Source organism: Schistocerca serialis, chromosome 3, assembly GCF_023864345.2.
Source record: "Schistocerca serialis cubense isolate TAMUIC-IGC-003099 chromosome 3, iqSchSeri2.2, whole genome shotgun sequence".
NCBI lineage: Eukaryota > Metazoa > Arthropoda > Insecta > Orthoptera > Acrididae > Schistocerca > Schistocerca serialis.
In genome coordinates this window covers 507,740,639-507,754,535 of record NC_064640.1, presented here as the reverse complement: position 1 = coordinate 507,754,535, position 13,897 = coordinate 507,740,639, and the positions used below count along the sequence as shown (strand labels likewise).

The window sequence follows — 13,897 nt, the reverse complement described above, 5'->3', positions numbered from 1 at the left end:
TTTTAATATACAAGTGCAGTGTGTCAATGCTTCAATTTCTGGAAACACGTTACTTTTAATGGTAATGATTTACAGATTCCTTCACTCTAGCTTCAGGATTTTTCTGAGCAAACTTGATTCTGTGTTTATCTAAGAAACCACTGGGAATAACACTATTAGGCAGCTTCAATATTTACCCTATAATGTATTCTATAGAGCAAAAAAAGAAGTCAAACATATGCAAATATTTTAATTTCAATTACTGTCCACCACAAAAAACACAACAAAACTACAGGGAGAAAACAACACAGCTATATACAATAATTTTCTTGGCCTGTTTTAGTGGACATGTTCAGTCTGGAAACAGTTACAAAAGGAATTGAAGGTATTAAAGAATTTGGGAGTACACAGGCATGCAATAATCTCATTAATCCATTTGCAATTCAATCATTTCTCACCTCTTTAAGGACTATCAATGTTTGGATATGTAAAATGTCATAAGCTTGGTTGATAAGTACAAGACATTCATTCAGACTTTTATGAAAGCTAGTTGGGCACAATGTAGCTGCACAGGTGTGTGTGTGTGTGTGTGTGTGTGTGTGTGTGTGTGTGTGTGTGTGTGTGTGTGTGTGTTCATAAAAGGGAAAGGTAACCAACCATTACTAGCAAAAGAAGATATCAGAAAATCTCATGTGTGAGAAATCAGCAACAGTATTACAGCACAATCAAGAGCAGTCTGCAGCAGCTAATTATAGGCAATACTTTAAGGTCTTAAGAAATGATAATAGCTTTAAAAGCACAATACATGAATCTCAAAATAAAATCAAAACTATACATGATGATGTGAGAACAGTGTCTGGGGAGTAAGAGGAACATTGAGTTGTCAGAATTAAATTTTCACTCTGCAGCGGGGTGTGTGCTGATATAAAACTTTCAGGCAGATTAAAACTGTGTGCTTAACAAAGACTCGTACTTGTGACCTTTGCCTTCTGTGGGCAAGTGGTCTACCAACTGAGCCCGACTCGTGACCCATCCCCTCAGTTTCACATCCACCAGTACCACATCTCCTACCTTCCAAAATTAAGAAGCTCTCCTGTGACTCTAGCACTCCTGGAAGAAAAGATGTGGTGGCATAGCTCAGCAACAATCTGGGGGACATTTTCAGAATGAAATTTCCACTCTGCAGCAGTGTGTGCTCTGATATGAAACTTCCAGGCAGATTAAGACTGACAGAAGTAAAGTTGTGAGGACAGGCCATAAGATGTGATTGGTTAGCTCAGTTGGTAGACCTGCTAGTGAAAAGTGAAAGTCCCAAGTTTGAGTCTCGGTCTGGCACACAGTTTTAATGTGCCAAAAAGTTTCGGTGAGTTGTCAATTTAATGAAATGGTAGAACAAGTTACAAACCGGGTCATTTGAAGTGAATTAGGTTTTTCCATCAGTTTCAAGCAGGCATCCAGAATATCATTACTGCCTCAATTAGGAAGTAATGATCTTTCAGAAACATACCTGAAAAATGATAGAATACTCTGCCTACTAGGAAAACTCCAAAAATTATATGATGTGATCATTTGTATTAAGAGGACACGGCTGATACCTTTCCCATTCCTTGTCCAATACTGACACTTGAGATCAGCCAGTGGTCAGAGATAAATTTGAGTACGTAAAATAAAAGAATACTAGTTGTTCTTTCCGTTACTGCCATTCATTTGTGCACTGTACCGCTTATGTAGATTACCACAGATTCCTTTAACATTATTTGTACAACATAGAGTATTGGTGCACCGGTTTATCTCTGGCCAGCTGGATTTTTTTTTTTGGGGGGGGGGGGGGGGGGTTTGCTGTACCTGGTAAACCCCATATACGCTCTTACTTGCAAGTGGTATTTTTATTTATTTTAAAGTCTGATGTTGTCCCTCACTGTATATTGTCCACTTTTTATTTTATTGCAAACTGCTTCACCCCATTGCACTTTAACAATGTATGACCAATATAATTTTTGACAGTCACTCAAATATTTAAGCTGTCTTATCTATATTTTTATTTAATTTTAATTTTTATTATGTTGACTCAGTGACTAATTGTTGCTTATACTTTAATTATGTTCTATCTACACTTCATTTCAGACACTTGAAAACGGCTGCACTACCAGAACTTTACATTAGTGAAGAGGACAAAATAAAATAATATTTTAAACCAAATAAAAACAGCCAGTACAGCAGATTGTAATTCAGAAAATTCTAGTACAAGTTGAGAGTAGTTGGTTTTTCTCATATGACTGACTAACATTAAATCAGAACATACTGATAAAACTGACTGCATATCACTTGCTATTATGAAAGCCTTTTGTATCACAACACATAACGCACATGATCTGATAAATGTTCACTTTTATTTTCAAGACATCCACAGTTCATATGCAACATCGACTGCACATCATTGGCTGTGAAAATGTTACTCTTTAAAACTACCAGGAATTGTCGGTGGCAATGCCAATGACGACTCGTGTGCCTCTGATAATGTTATTCATGTCAGGATGACAGCAGCTACTGGAATCTGTGGGAAGTAATGTGACAGAATGTGTGCAGAATCATGCTCAGAGTACAGTCTTTTATATGTTTAAACTTGTTAAAATCCCTAACTTAGTTTCTGAATTTAATGCAGCACACTTAAATTAAAAAAAAAAAAAAAAAAAAAAAAAAAAAAAAAAAAAAAAAAAAAAAAAAAAGATTACTCCTGTTCAAATACAGAGAATCACAACTCTATTATTATTATTATTATTATTATTTCTTTCTTGTCTCAGACGTTATGTCTGGTTAAAAATGGAAGGTAACGCGGACCTTGATCAAGCGTGACTTCCTTTTAACTGTACGGTATATGTTACATTGCATTTAGGAACTTTCAGGTAATTGAACAAGTGTCAATAATTACAGATTTCTGTAGTTGTATATATAAGTTTGGATGTAGCTGTATTGCATTGATGTACTGGTGGATATTGTGTGGTATGACTCCTGTAGTTGATAGTATAATTGGTATAATGTCAACTTTAACCTGATGCCACATGTCCTTGACTTCCTCAGCCAGTTGGATGTATTTTTCAATTTTTTCTCCTGTTTTCTTTTGTATATTTGTTGTATTGGGTATGGATATTTCGATTAGTTGTGTTAATTTCTTCTTTTTATTGGTGAGTATGATGTCAGGTTTGTTATGTGGTGTTGCTTTATCTGTTATAATGGTTCTGTTCCAGTATAATTTGTATTCATCATTCTCCAGTAAATTTTGTGGTGCATACTTGTATGTGGGAACATGTTATTTTATAAGTTTATGTTGTAAGGCAAGCTGTTGATGTATTATTTTTGCTACATTGTCATGTCTTCTGGGGTATTCTGTATTTGCTAGTATTGTACATCCGCTTGTGATGTGATCTACTGTTTCTATTTGTTGTTTACAAAGTCTGCATTTATCTGTTGTGGTATTGGGATCTTTAATAATATTCTTGCTGTAATATCTGGTGTTTATTGTTTGATCCTTTATTGCAATCATGAATCCTTCCGTCTCACTGTATATATTGCCTTTTCTTAGCCATGTGTTGGATGCGTCTTGATCGATGTGTGGCTGTGTTAGATGACACGGGTGCTTTCCATTTAGTGTTTTCTTTTTCCAATTTACTTTCTTCGTATCTGTTGATGTTATGTGATCTAAAGGGTTGTAGAAATGGTTATGAAATTGCAGTGGTGTAGCCGATGTATTTATATGAGTGATTGCTTTGTGTATTTTGCTAGTTTCTGCTCGTTCTATAAAGAATTTTCTTAAATTGTCTACCTGTCCATAATGTAGGTTTTTTATGTCGATAAATCCCCTTCCTCCTTCCTTTCTGCTTAATGTGAACCTTTCTGTTGCTGAATGTATGTGATGTATTCTATATTTGTGGCATTGTGATCGTGTAAGTGTATTGAGTGCTTCTAGGTCTGTGTTACTCCATTTCACTACTCCAAATGAGTTGGTCAATATTGGTATAGCAAAAAGGTGAATGGCCTTTCAGATCATGATGCACAAATTTTAACTCTAAAAGATTTTTGTGCTGTTAACACGTGTTAATAGAATGTTCAAAACAGGGCACTAGCACAAACAGGCAGCCTGTGTGGCTGACTAGAGGGATAAGAATATCTTGTAGAACAAAGTGGCAATTATATCAAAACGTTAGAAACAGTCAAAATCTAAATGCAGAAGCCCATTTCAAACAGTATTGTAAGGTGCTTAAAAATGTTATTAGGAAGGCAAAAAGTACGTGGTATGCAGATAGAATAGCTAAGTCTCAGGATAAAATTAAAACCATATGGTCAGTCGTAAAGGAAGTGGCTGGTCTGCAGAGACAGGTCGAGGATATAGAATCAGTGCGTAGTGGGAATGTCCGTGTTATTGATAAGTCGCATATATGTACAGTATTTAATAATCACTTTCTGAATATAGCAAGTGAACTAAATAGAAACCTAGTCCCAACAGGGAATCATATAGCACTCTTAGAAAAAAGTGTTCCGAGACTGTTACCTGAAATGCTCCTCCATGATACTGAGAAGAGGGAGATTGAGTTAATAATTAAATCACTAAAGACCAAGAACTCTCATGGATATGACGGGGTATCTAACAGAATACTGAAGTATTGTTCTATGTATGTTAGCCCAGTACTTAGCCATATCTGTAACTTTTCCTTTAGGAGTGGTCGGCTTCCTGACCGATTAAAGTACTCGGTAGTGAAGCCACTTTATAAAAAGGGGGACATTGATAATGTTGACAATTTTAGCCCTATTTCTATGCCAACGGTGTTTGCTAAAGTTATTGAGAAGGTTGTATATACAAGGTTACTGGAGCATTTAAATGCTGTCAAATGTTCAGTTTGGTTTTAGAAATGGCTTAACAACTAAAAATGCTATATTCTCTTTTCTCTGTGAGGTTTTGGACAGATTAAATAAAAGGTTGCGAGCGCTAGGTGTTTTCTTAGATTTAACTAAGGCTTTTGACTGTGTTGACAACAAAATATTACTGCAGAAGTTGGACCATTATGGAGTAAGGGAAGTAGCTTACAATTGGTTCGCCTCTTACTTTAAGAACAGAAAGCAGAAGGTAGTTCTCCGCAATATTGAGTGTGGTAGTGATGTTCAGTCCCAGTGGGGCACTGTTAAGTGGTGCGTTCCCCAAGGGTCGGTGCTGGAGCCACTGCTGTTTCTTATTTATATAAATGATATGCCTTGTAGTATTACAGGTGATTCAAAAATATTTCTGTTTGCTGATGACACCAGCTTGATAGTGAAGGATCTTGTGTGTAATATTGAAACAGTAACAAATAATGTAGTTCATGAAATAAGTTCTTGGCTTGTGGAAAATAATTTGATGCTAAATCACAGTAAGACTCAGTATTTACAGTTTCTAGCTCACAATTCAACAAGAACCGATATTTTGATCAGACAGAATGGGCATATTATAAGTGAGACGGAACAGTTCAAGTTCCTAGGCGTTCGGATAGATAGTAAGCTGTTGTGGAAAGCCCATGTACAGGATCATGCTCAGAAACTAAATGCTGCTTTATTTACCATAAGAACAGTATCTGAAATAAGTGACACTTCAACACGAAAAGTGTCACAGTATATATTTTCTTTAATGTCGTTTGTTGTTAGCAACATTAGCCTACTCCCAAGAGTTAGCAGCTTTCACTCAGTTAATACTAGGCAGAAATCAAATCTGCATGTGGAATGCACTTCCTTGACTCTTGTGCAGAAAGGAGTGCAGTATTCTGCTGCATCCATTTTCAATAAGCTACCACAAGAACTCAAAAATCTTAGCAGTAGCCCATACTCTTATAAGTCCAAACTGAAGAGTTTCCTCATGGCTCACTCCTATTCTGTCGAGGAGCTCCTGGAAGAGATAAAAAATTAAGCAAATTCTAGTGTTACATTGTTGAGTTTCTTTATTTAAACTTACGACTTGTCACCTGAATATGTTTTTTTTATATATATATTTCATTTTATCTGTTTCTAATATCATGTTATAATTTCATGTATTGACTCGTTCCATGACCATGGAGACTTCTCCTTAATTTGGTCCCACGGAACAATAAATAAATAAATACTAGCATTTTAGCTTAAGATAGAATGAGTATACTAGAAAAAAAATCTGAATCCACATATGAACAAGTGTGATAGAGGGCTGGTAAGAATATCTTCACTTTTAGAGTAAATCTAAACATTTGCATTGCAATAGAAACACTGTGTAACATCTCTTTCGAGAATTTCCCTACTAGTCACTATTAAAACAGTAAAATTTACTCTCAAAACAAAAAGTAGCAGAGTGATAACATTGTGTTGCAATACTTCGAAACTATACACTCGTATTTCCATTTCCATTAAACTTGTGATAATAGAGGTGTTTAATATTCTGTAGAAGTTACAACTAGATTCGCACTTCTTTGGGCAAAAGTCCACAAATAAGGAAAAAAGGCGACATATGACTTACAGCGAATAATGACAACTTTAAATGATCAAAAGGGTATAAGCCTATTTTGAACAGACATTTTTTGTATCTTTTTTCATGTGGGTTAACATACACAAGTATAAATAACCTTCAAAGGACTAGTATTTTAGTGTATCTTGTTAAAAAGTGGAAATTGGACTGTGTGTCCAAAGAAAAATGGATTGATCCCTTCTACTGACAAGACCACGGCTGACACAGGGAATATTTATTTATGTATGAAAGCAAGGTGACTAAGTACACCAGTAACGATTCACATGTGAGAACATACATAAAGCATAAGGATAATGGTGTATCACTGAATTGTGCTATTTACCTCCATCTCACATGCACACCACTGTTTATCTTCTTGTAAGAAGGAAGATTATACAGTTTAACATCGTGTCAAGAGTGAGATCATTAGAAACAGAGCATGTGCTCAGATTGTCTCAAGAATAGGGGTGGAAATTGGGTCGGCCCTTTTCAAAGGATTCATCCCGGCATTTGCACGGATAAATTTAAGGAGATCATGGAAAACCAAAGTTTGGATGGCCAGAAGGGGAATTTAACTGTTCTTGAGGGAAACGCAACCTGAAATACTGAAGGCCCAACTTCAGTCTAGAGAGTGCTGCAACCGCTATATTCAAGGAAGCTGCAGATTGGTTCAATTCAAATGGTATGTCACTCAATGTCAACACGACTTTGTTCTTTCTATCTCACACAACACAAAGAAATGAGGAAGATGTTGAACTAAAATACGGTGCAATTGAGAGCCAAGTCTTCCAAATCCCTGGGAATACATATTAATAGATGGGCAGATCACATCCTTGACCCATGTAACAGATTGGGCTCAGCAGCTACTGCTATTCACTCTACTGCATCTATTTGTGACATGGAAACAATCAAAGTTGTGTGTTTTGGTTTTTTCGATTCAGTTATGACATGTGGCATCATATTCTGGTGAAACCAGTCACAAGCAAATAAAGACTCTATGGCAGAAAAGAAGGTCATCAGAATTGGTAGTAGTGTTACCCCAGATGCTCTTGCAGGACTTTATTGAAACAACTGTGGATTTTCACCAGGACATTTCTTTCGTCAACAAAAATTACACAAGCTACAAAATTAACAGTGCATGCCCTGATTATAATATAACAAGTAATCATGATCTATATAAAAAATCTCAGCATAGTACAGAGATGAGTACATTATTCAAGATACAACGCTATATAACAAATGTGAATGTGAATGAATGCGCGCGTGTGTGTGTGTGTGTGTGTGTGTGTGTGTGTGTGTGTGTGTGTAAAACAGTTAGAACAAGCATTTTATCTACTGGCGAGAAAAATATTTCCTGGCTGCTGCTACTTTAGTAAGTGTGAGTAATGAAACTGTGTTTGGTCATTAATGACCATGTGAAGATGCTTTGATTGGTGTTTTTTAATAGCTGGACGTCTGAGTAATGTCAATTTGCTGCCTTTAGTTCCTCTATGGAGGACCTTGCATTTAATATCATAAGAACGACTTTCATTTAGAACACATTCAGGAAAGTAGGAATCTTTCTTTTTCAGTCTCCAATGCCTTTCACAGTCAGTCAGTCTAACATTTATATCCCCACCTGATTAAACTACATACAGTTGCCACATATACTGCAGAAAATCCTATAAATTCCACTCAGTTCTAAACGTGGAATCTCGTCTTTACTGCTGAACAGAATGTAGGCAACAGTATTCCCAGTATAAAAAGCTGGAATATATTTCCTGGAATTTAGTCTGATGGGAAGTAACTCTGTAGTTCTACCAACATATACAAGGGAGCAAGCTAGTTTTATTCAAGATTATTATTCCCCATCCTTTTGGCTACAAAATTCTACTTTTCAACATAATCACTGTTCAATGCAACAGCCTTATGCCACCTTACAGTGAGGACCTGTATGTTCATATGGTACCTTTCTACTGGTTGACATTGGAGCCGATATCTTGCTGCATCAATAACCTCCCCATCATCCAAGTATTGCTTCCCATGGAATGCATCCTTCATTGGGTCAAACAGATGGAATCCGGAAGCAGCAAGATCTGGGCAGTAGGGTGAATGTGGAAGAAAAGTCCGCCGAAGTTTTGTGAGCTCCTCTCGGGTGTGCAGACTTGTGTAAAGCACTGAGTTGTCATGGTGAGTGAGAAGTCATTTGCATTTTTGTGGTGATGAACATGCTGAAGTCGTTTCTTCAATTTCCTGAGTTTAGCACAATACACGTCAGAGATATCGTTGCACCATGAGGGAGGACATCAAACAGAGTAACCCTTTCAGAGCCTCAGAAGACCGTCACTGTGGCTTCACCAACTGAGTGTGCAGCTCTGAACTTTTTCTTCAGAGGAGAGGTGGTATGGCACCCCTCCACAGACTGCCACTTTGTTGGAAGTGATGAACTCATGTTTCATAGCCTATGACACTGTTCGACAAAAAATTATCACGATTGGTCTCTTAACATGCAAGAAATTCTACACAGATAGCCCTTTGCTGATTTTTTTGTCTTCTGTTAGACAGAGGAACCCAGTGGGCACACACCTTGGAGTATCCTATCTGGTGGCCGAGTCTGTCAGTACTATCAACAGAGATGTGCAGTTGTGCACTGAAGTGTTTGACTGTGATCCGTGCACTGAAGTGTTTGACTGTGATCCGTCAATCACCTTGAATGAGAGTGTCCATACATTCCAACATTGCAGAAGTCACAGCTGTGTGTCTGGTCAGCCAGCACGCGGGAGGTCACACAGGTTTGTGTGACCTCGTTGTGATGATGAGAGATGCCTCGCCCAACGGCTCATCATGCTTCAGCTCACTGCCAGGTAACCATACACATTCTGCAAGCACCTATGAATATCTGTGATGCTCTGGTTTTCTGACAAAAGAAACTCAATGACAGCTCTTTGCTTGGAATATACCTCTGTTACAGATGCCATTTTGAAGGCTATGTATACTGCTGCCAGCTATTGGAACTTCATGAAACGGTAGGGGCTGAAGCAGCAATATTCCACAAAACCCACAATAAATTCTGAATTTTTCAACCAAAACTGGCAGAAAAAAAAAACAGTGTTGCATTACTTACTGAACACCCCTCATAGCATGGGGGACCATTTGTTATCAGTGTGGTTTAGTGTTTTCCGAGTAGAATACAGAAGTGCTATTATCCTCTGCCTCTTCTTTTTACTAAGTATGCTGTCAATTAAGGCAGGACTATAACCATTGCTGTATGCTATTTCTTTAATTATTTTCAATTCATTTTCAAAATCTGGTTTGGTTTGTGGTAACACACAAACTTGCAGCTTTCCATTCCATGGTGGACCACCTACTATCTATATCAGAAACAAAACTGTATTTTGAAAATGAATTGAAAATAATAAATAAATATCATACAACAATGGTCATAGTCCTTACCTAATTGACAATAGACTCAGCAGAAAGAAAAGACGAGGATAACAGACCTTCTGTATCCTCCTCTAAATGCACTAAACCACACTTTTAACATACAACCCCTGATGCTATTGGTAGGTGGGACTTCACACGTACCTCAGGCCAGATCTGGGCCCTCTAGATGGGTGCAACAGAAAATGCGACATCATTTTAATTATGTGTTTGAACTTTAGTAATTTCACATAAATAGTGTGAAAAAATTACCTGTAAAATAACATATAGTGACTCATTACACAAATGCGAAAAAAGGGGCTAAAAGTTATGGAAAAGGAGTAACTGAACTTAACAGTTAATTAAACATAAATATACAATTCAGGAAATGTGGTAGCTCATACAACTGTTATTTTCCATATGACAGTGGCAGTGTTCAAAATGCAGTAACAAAGAGAGAGAGAGAGAGAGAGAGAGAGAGAGAGAGAGAGAGAGAGAGAGAGAGAGAGAGAGAGAGAGAGGGGGGGGGGGGGGGGGGGGCATTGTATTGATGAAGATCTACACAACAATGAGTCAAAACCTAAAATGTATTATGGTATACACAAGCTTAAGCTGTATAAAAAGTGGCTGGCTGCTGTTTCTTCAAGTAACATAATTCCTATTTAATAAGCACCTCACCTTACTGATCACTGACGACTTCTATAAGCCACTCTTGCAGAAACTCCTGTTTCTGGGCAGTGGGTCACAAATACTCATTTTAACAGCAGTTTCTGTGTGGTCTTCATGTCATTTGAAATACATGGTTGTGAATTTAAAGGTGTCCCTGTAATTTCAGCGATGCATAAATCAGCATTGTAAGATTACATTTTGGGGAGATCTTACTATTACACTGTGCATTAGAAAGAAAGAGAAAAGACAAACATTTGTAAGTAGACATTCATTATCATATACAAATATTTAACTACTTGGGCATTACATTTTCAACTTGAATGCTGTCATTGTTCATGTTTCTGTGCTATTATTAAATTATTTATGATACACTCTTCTCCTCCTTTTCCAATAAATACTACATTCCAATATGTACCCGACATCAGTATTTTTTGCTAAGTGTGTATGAGGTCTGTTCACCTGTGTTTGATGTGTAACTGCTGGAAATTACATTGTTGTACGTCTGATAGTTGATGTTCAGTGCTTTATTGAGTAGAACGTTGTGTTTCACAGTTTGTGAATTTCGATTCGGCAGAGTTATGGGAGCAAAGCGTCTGCATTAAACTTTGCGTGAAACTCAAGAAAACCTTTCCAGACACACATCAAATGATGTAGGAAGCCAACGATGATGAGTGCTTAAGCCATACTTGGTGTTGCAAATGGTTCACATGGTTTAAAAATGACTGGAAAGAGGTTAAAGATGACCCTCCTTCAGGACGCCCTTTGACGTCTACTGACGACGCTCATGTCAGGAATGACAATGAAATTGTGCATGCCAATGGAAGACTGACTGTAAGAGAGATTGCAGAATTACTGTCACTTTCTGAACAATGACCACTGCCTTAACATTGTTCTATGCCACACCATTGAGGATAAATTTTTGCAGGAATACTGTTCTAATGTCTGCATATGGTGAAAGCAAAAAAGATGTAAAAACTTGTTTGAAATGAAACAGCCATGTGACAGACTTGCAGTTGCAAGTTACTATAAACCAGCACATTGATACTTACGGGAATATTTTGTGTGTCATGTTAAAATCATGTTCATGTATCATGAACATATTTCCTAGGTTTTGAGTGAATTAGGGAAAATGCAGTTGTTTGAGAACTGGTACTACCAGGTAGGTGACAAATTAATTCAGTATTTCAAAAGTACGAGGGCAGTTCAATAAGTAATGCAACACATTTTTTTTCTGAAACAGGGGTTGTTTTATTCAGCATTGAAATACACCAGGTTATTCCCCAATCTTTTAGCTACACAACACTATTTTTCAACGTAATCTCCATTCAATGCTACGGTCTTACGCCACCTTGAAATGAGGGCCTGTATGCCTGCATGGTACCATTCCACTGGTCGATGTCGGAGCCAACGTCGTACTGCATCAATAACTTCTTCATCATCCGCGTGGTGCCTCCCACGGATTGCGTCCTTCATTGGGCCAAACATATGGAAATCCGACGGTGCGAGATCGGGGCTGTAGGGTGCATGAGGAAGAACAGTCCACTGAAGTTTTGTGAGCTCCTCTTGGGTGCGAAGACTTGTGTGAGGTCTTGCGTTGTCATGAAGAAGGAGAAGTTCGTTCAGATTTTTGTGCCTACCAACACGCTGAAGTTGTTTCTTCAATTTCTGAAGAGTAGCACAATACACTTCAGAGTTGATCATTTGACCATGGGGAAGGACATCGAACAGAATAACCCCTTCAGCGTCCCAGAAGACTGTAGCCATGATTTTACCGGCTGAGGGTATGGCTTTAAACTTTTTCTTGGTAGGGGAGTGGGTGTGGCGCCACTCCATTGATTGCCGTTTTGTTTCAGGTTCGAAGTGATGAACCCATGTTTCATCGCTTGTAACAATCTTTGACAAGAAATTGTCACCCTCAGCCACATGACGAGCAAGCAATTCCACACAGATGGTTCTCCTTTGCTCTTTATGGTGTTCGGTTAGACAACGAGGGACCCAGCGGGAACAAACCTTTGAATATCCCAACTGGTGAACAATTGTGACAGCACTACCAACAGAGATGTCAAGTTGAGCACCGAGATGTTTGATGGTGATCCGTCTATCATCTCGAACGAGTGTGTTCGCACGCTCCGCCAGTGCGCGAGTCACAGCTGTGCACAGCCGGCCCGCACGCGGGAGATCAGACAGTCTTGCTTGACCTTGTGGCAATGATGACACACGCTTTGCCCAACGACCCACCGTGCTTTTGTCCACTGCCAGATCACCGTAGACATTCTGCAAGCGCCTATGAATATCTGAGATGCCCTGGTTTTCCGCCAAAAGAAACTCGATCACTGCCCGTTGTTTGCAACACACATCCGTTACAGACACCATTTTAACAGTTCCGTACAGTGCTGCCACCTGTCGGAAGTCAATGAAACTATACGAGACGAAGCGGGAATGTTTGAAAATATTCCACAAGAAATTTCCGGTTTTTTCAACCAAAATTGGCCGAGGAAAAAAATGTGTTGCATTACTTATTGAACTGCCCTCGTATTTCAGAAGGCTACTGCTGCTATTGAAGCTGACAGTGGTCCAATGCTGCAGTTGCTTGTGCCATTGCTGTACCAGCTGCAGGAACAATATATTGAGAATTCAGCAGACAATGAGGTAAGCATACCCATATACATAATACTATGCCTTTAGAAACAAATACAAACTTTTAGTTTCGTATTTTAAATACCTAGAAGTAGATATGAGATTGTATTCAGAGATGATGGTGCGCCTGAACACCGTAAATCATTTGCAGGAAACAACACTGCTGAAAGCACGAACTTGCAAAAAAATGGAAACAAAGTCAGTGCATTTTATTGCACTATTTCTAGTACCACAGGAATGTCATCTAAGCCAATTCTCAGTAACTGAGAGTGAGAAAGCTCATGCCGCAGCACATTACGGATATGGGCACCTCACAGTAAATGCGATGTGATGTAAGTTTGCCAATATTTTATCAGCCATGCCATCTTAAAAGGTTGATCATATAAACGTTAAAAAAATAAATTCAATTTATTAGCAGCTGCACAATATAACATAATTATCCTCCATGTTGTATCATTTGCAGAATCTTCTACACAAGATGAAGCCTCAGCATCAACCCCTTCAAAACATGCAAAGAGGGTCTTTGTATCATGGTGGGTGGAGGACAACATGGGTGATGACGTTTCTATTTATCTGTTGATGGGAAAAATCAGATGAGGCACAGTCACTTCTGGAGTGGTTGAAATCAAGAGCAACAACTTATCCCAGACTGACTCAAGTAGCACGAGACATACTATGCATACTTGCCTCTGGCGAGAGGGTATTTAGTACAGCTGGGGT

The 13,897-nt window shown here is 38.3% G+C and overlaps 1 protein-coding gene across 4 annotated transcripts in view; it reads right to left on the bottom strand.

Moving 5' to 3' along the window:
• The window catches only part of LOC126470391 (uncharacterized), a 195,808-nt gene that overhangs the window by 109,664 nt on the left and 72,247 nt on the right, over positions 1-13,897 (bottom strand). For 2 of the 4 annotated variants that reach the window (XM_050098232.1, XM_050098235.1), the window contains exon 3: positions 10,550-10,694. The exons of 1 other annotated variant lie outside the window; for it this stretch is intronic. The gene's annotated coding sequence lies outside the window, so the exon portion shown is untranslated. Of the gene's footprint in view, positions 1-5,827; positions 5,888-10,549; positions 10,695-13,897 lie in introns of those variants that run through there. One more of the 4 variants, XM_050098234.1, reaches the window with a different exon arrangement.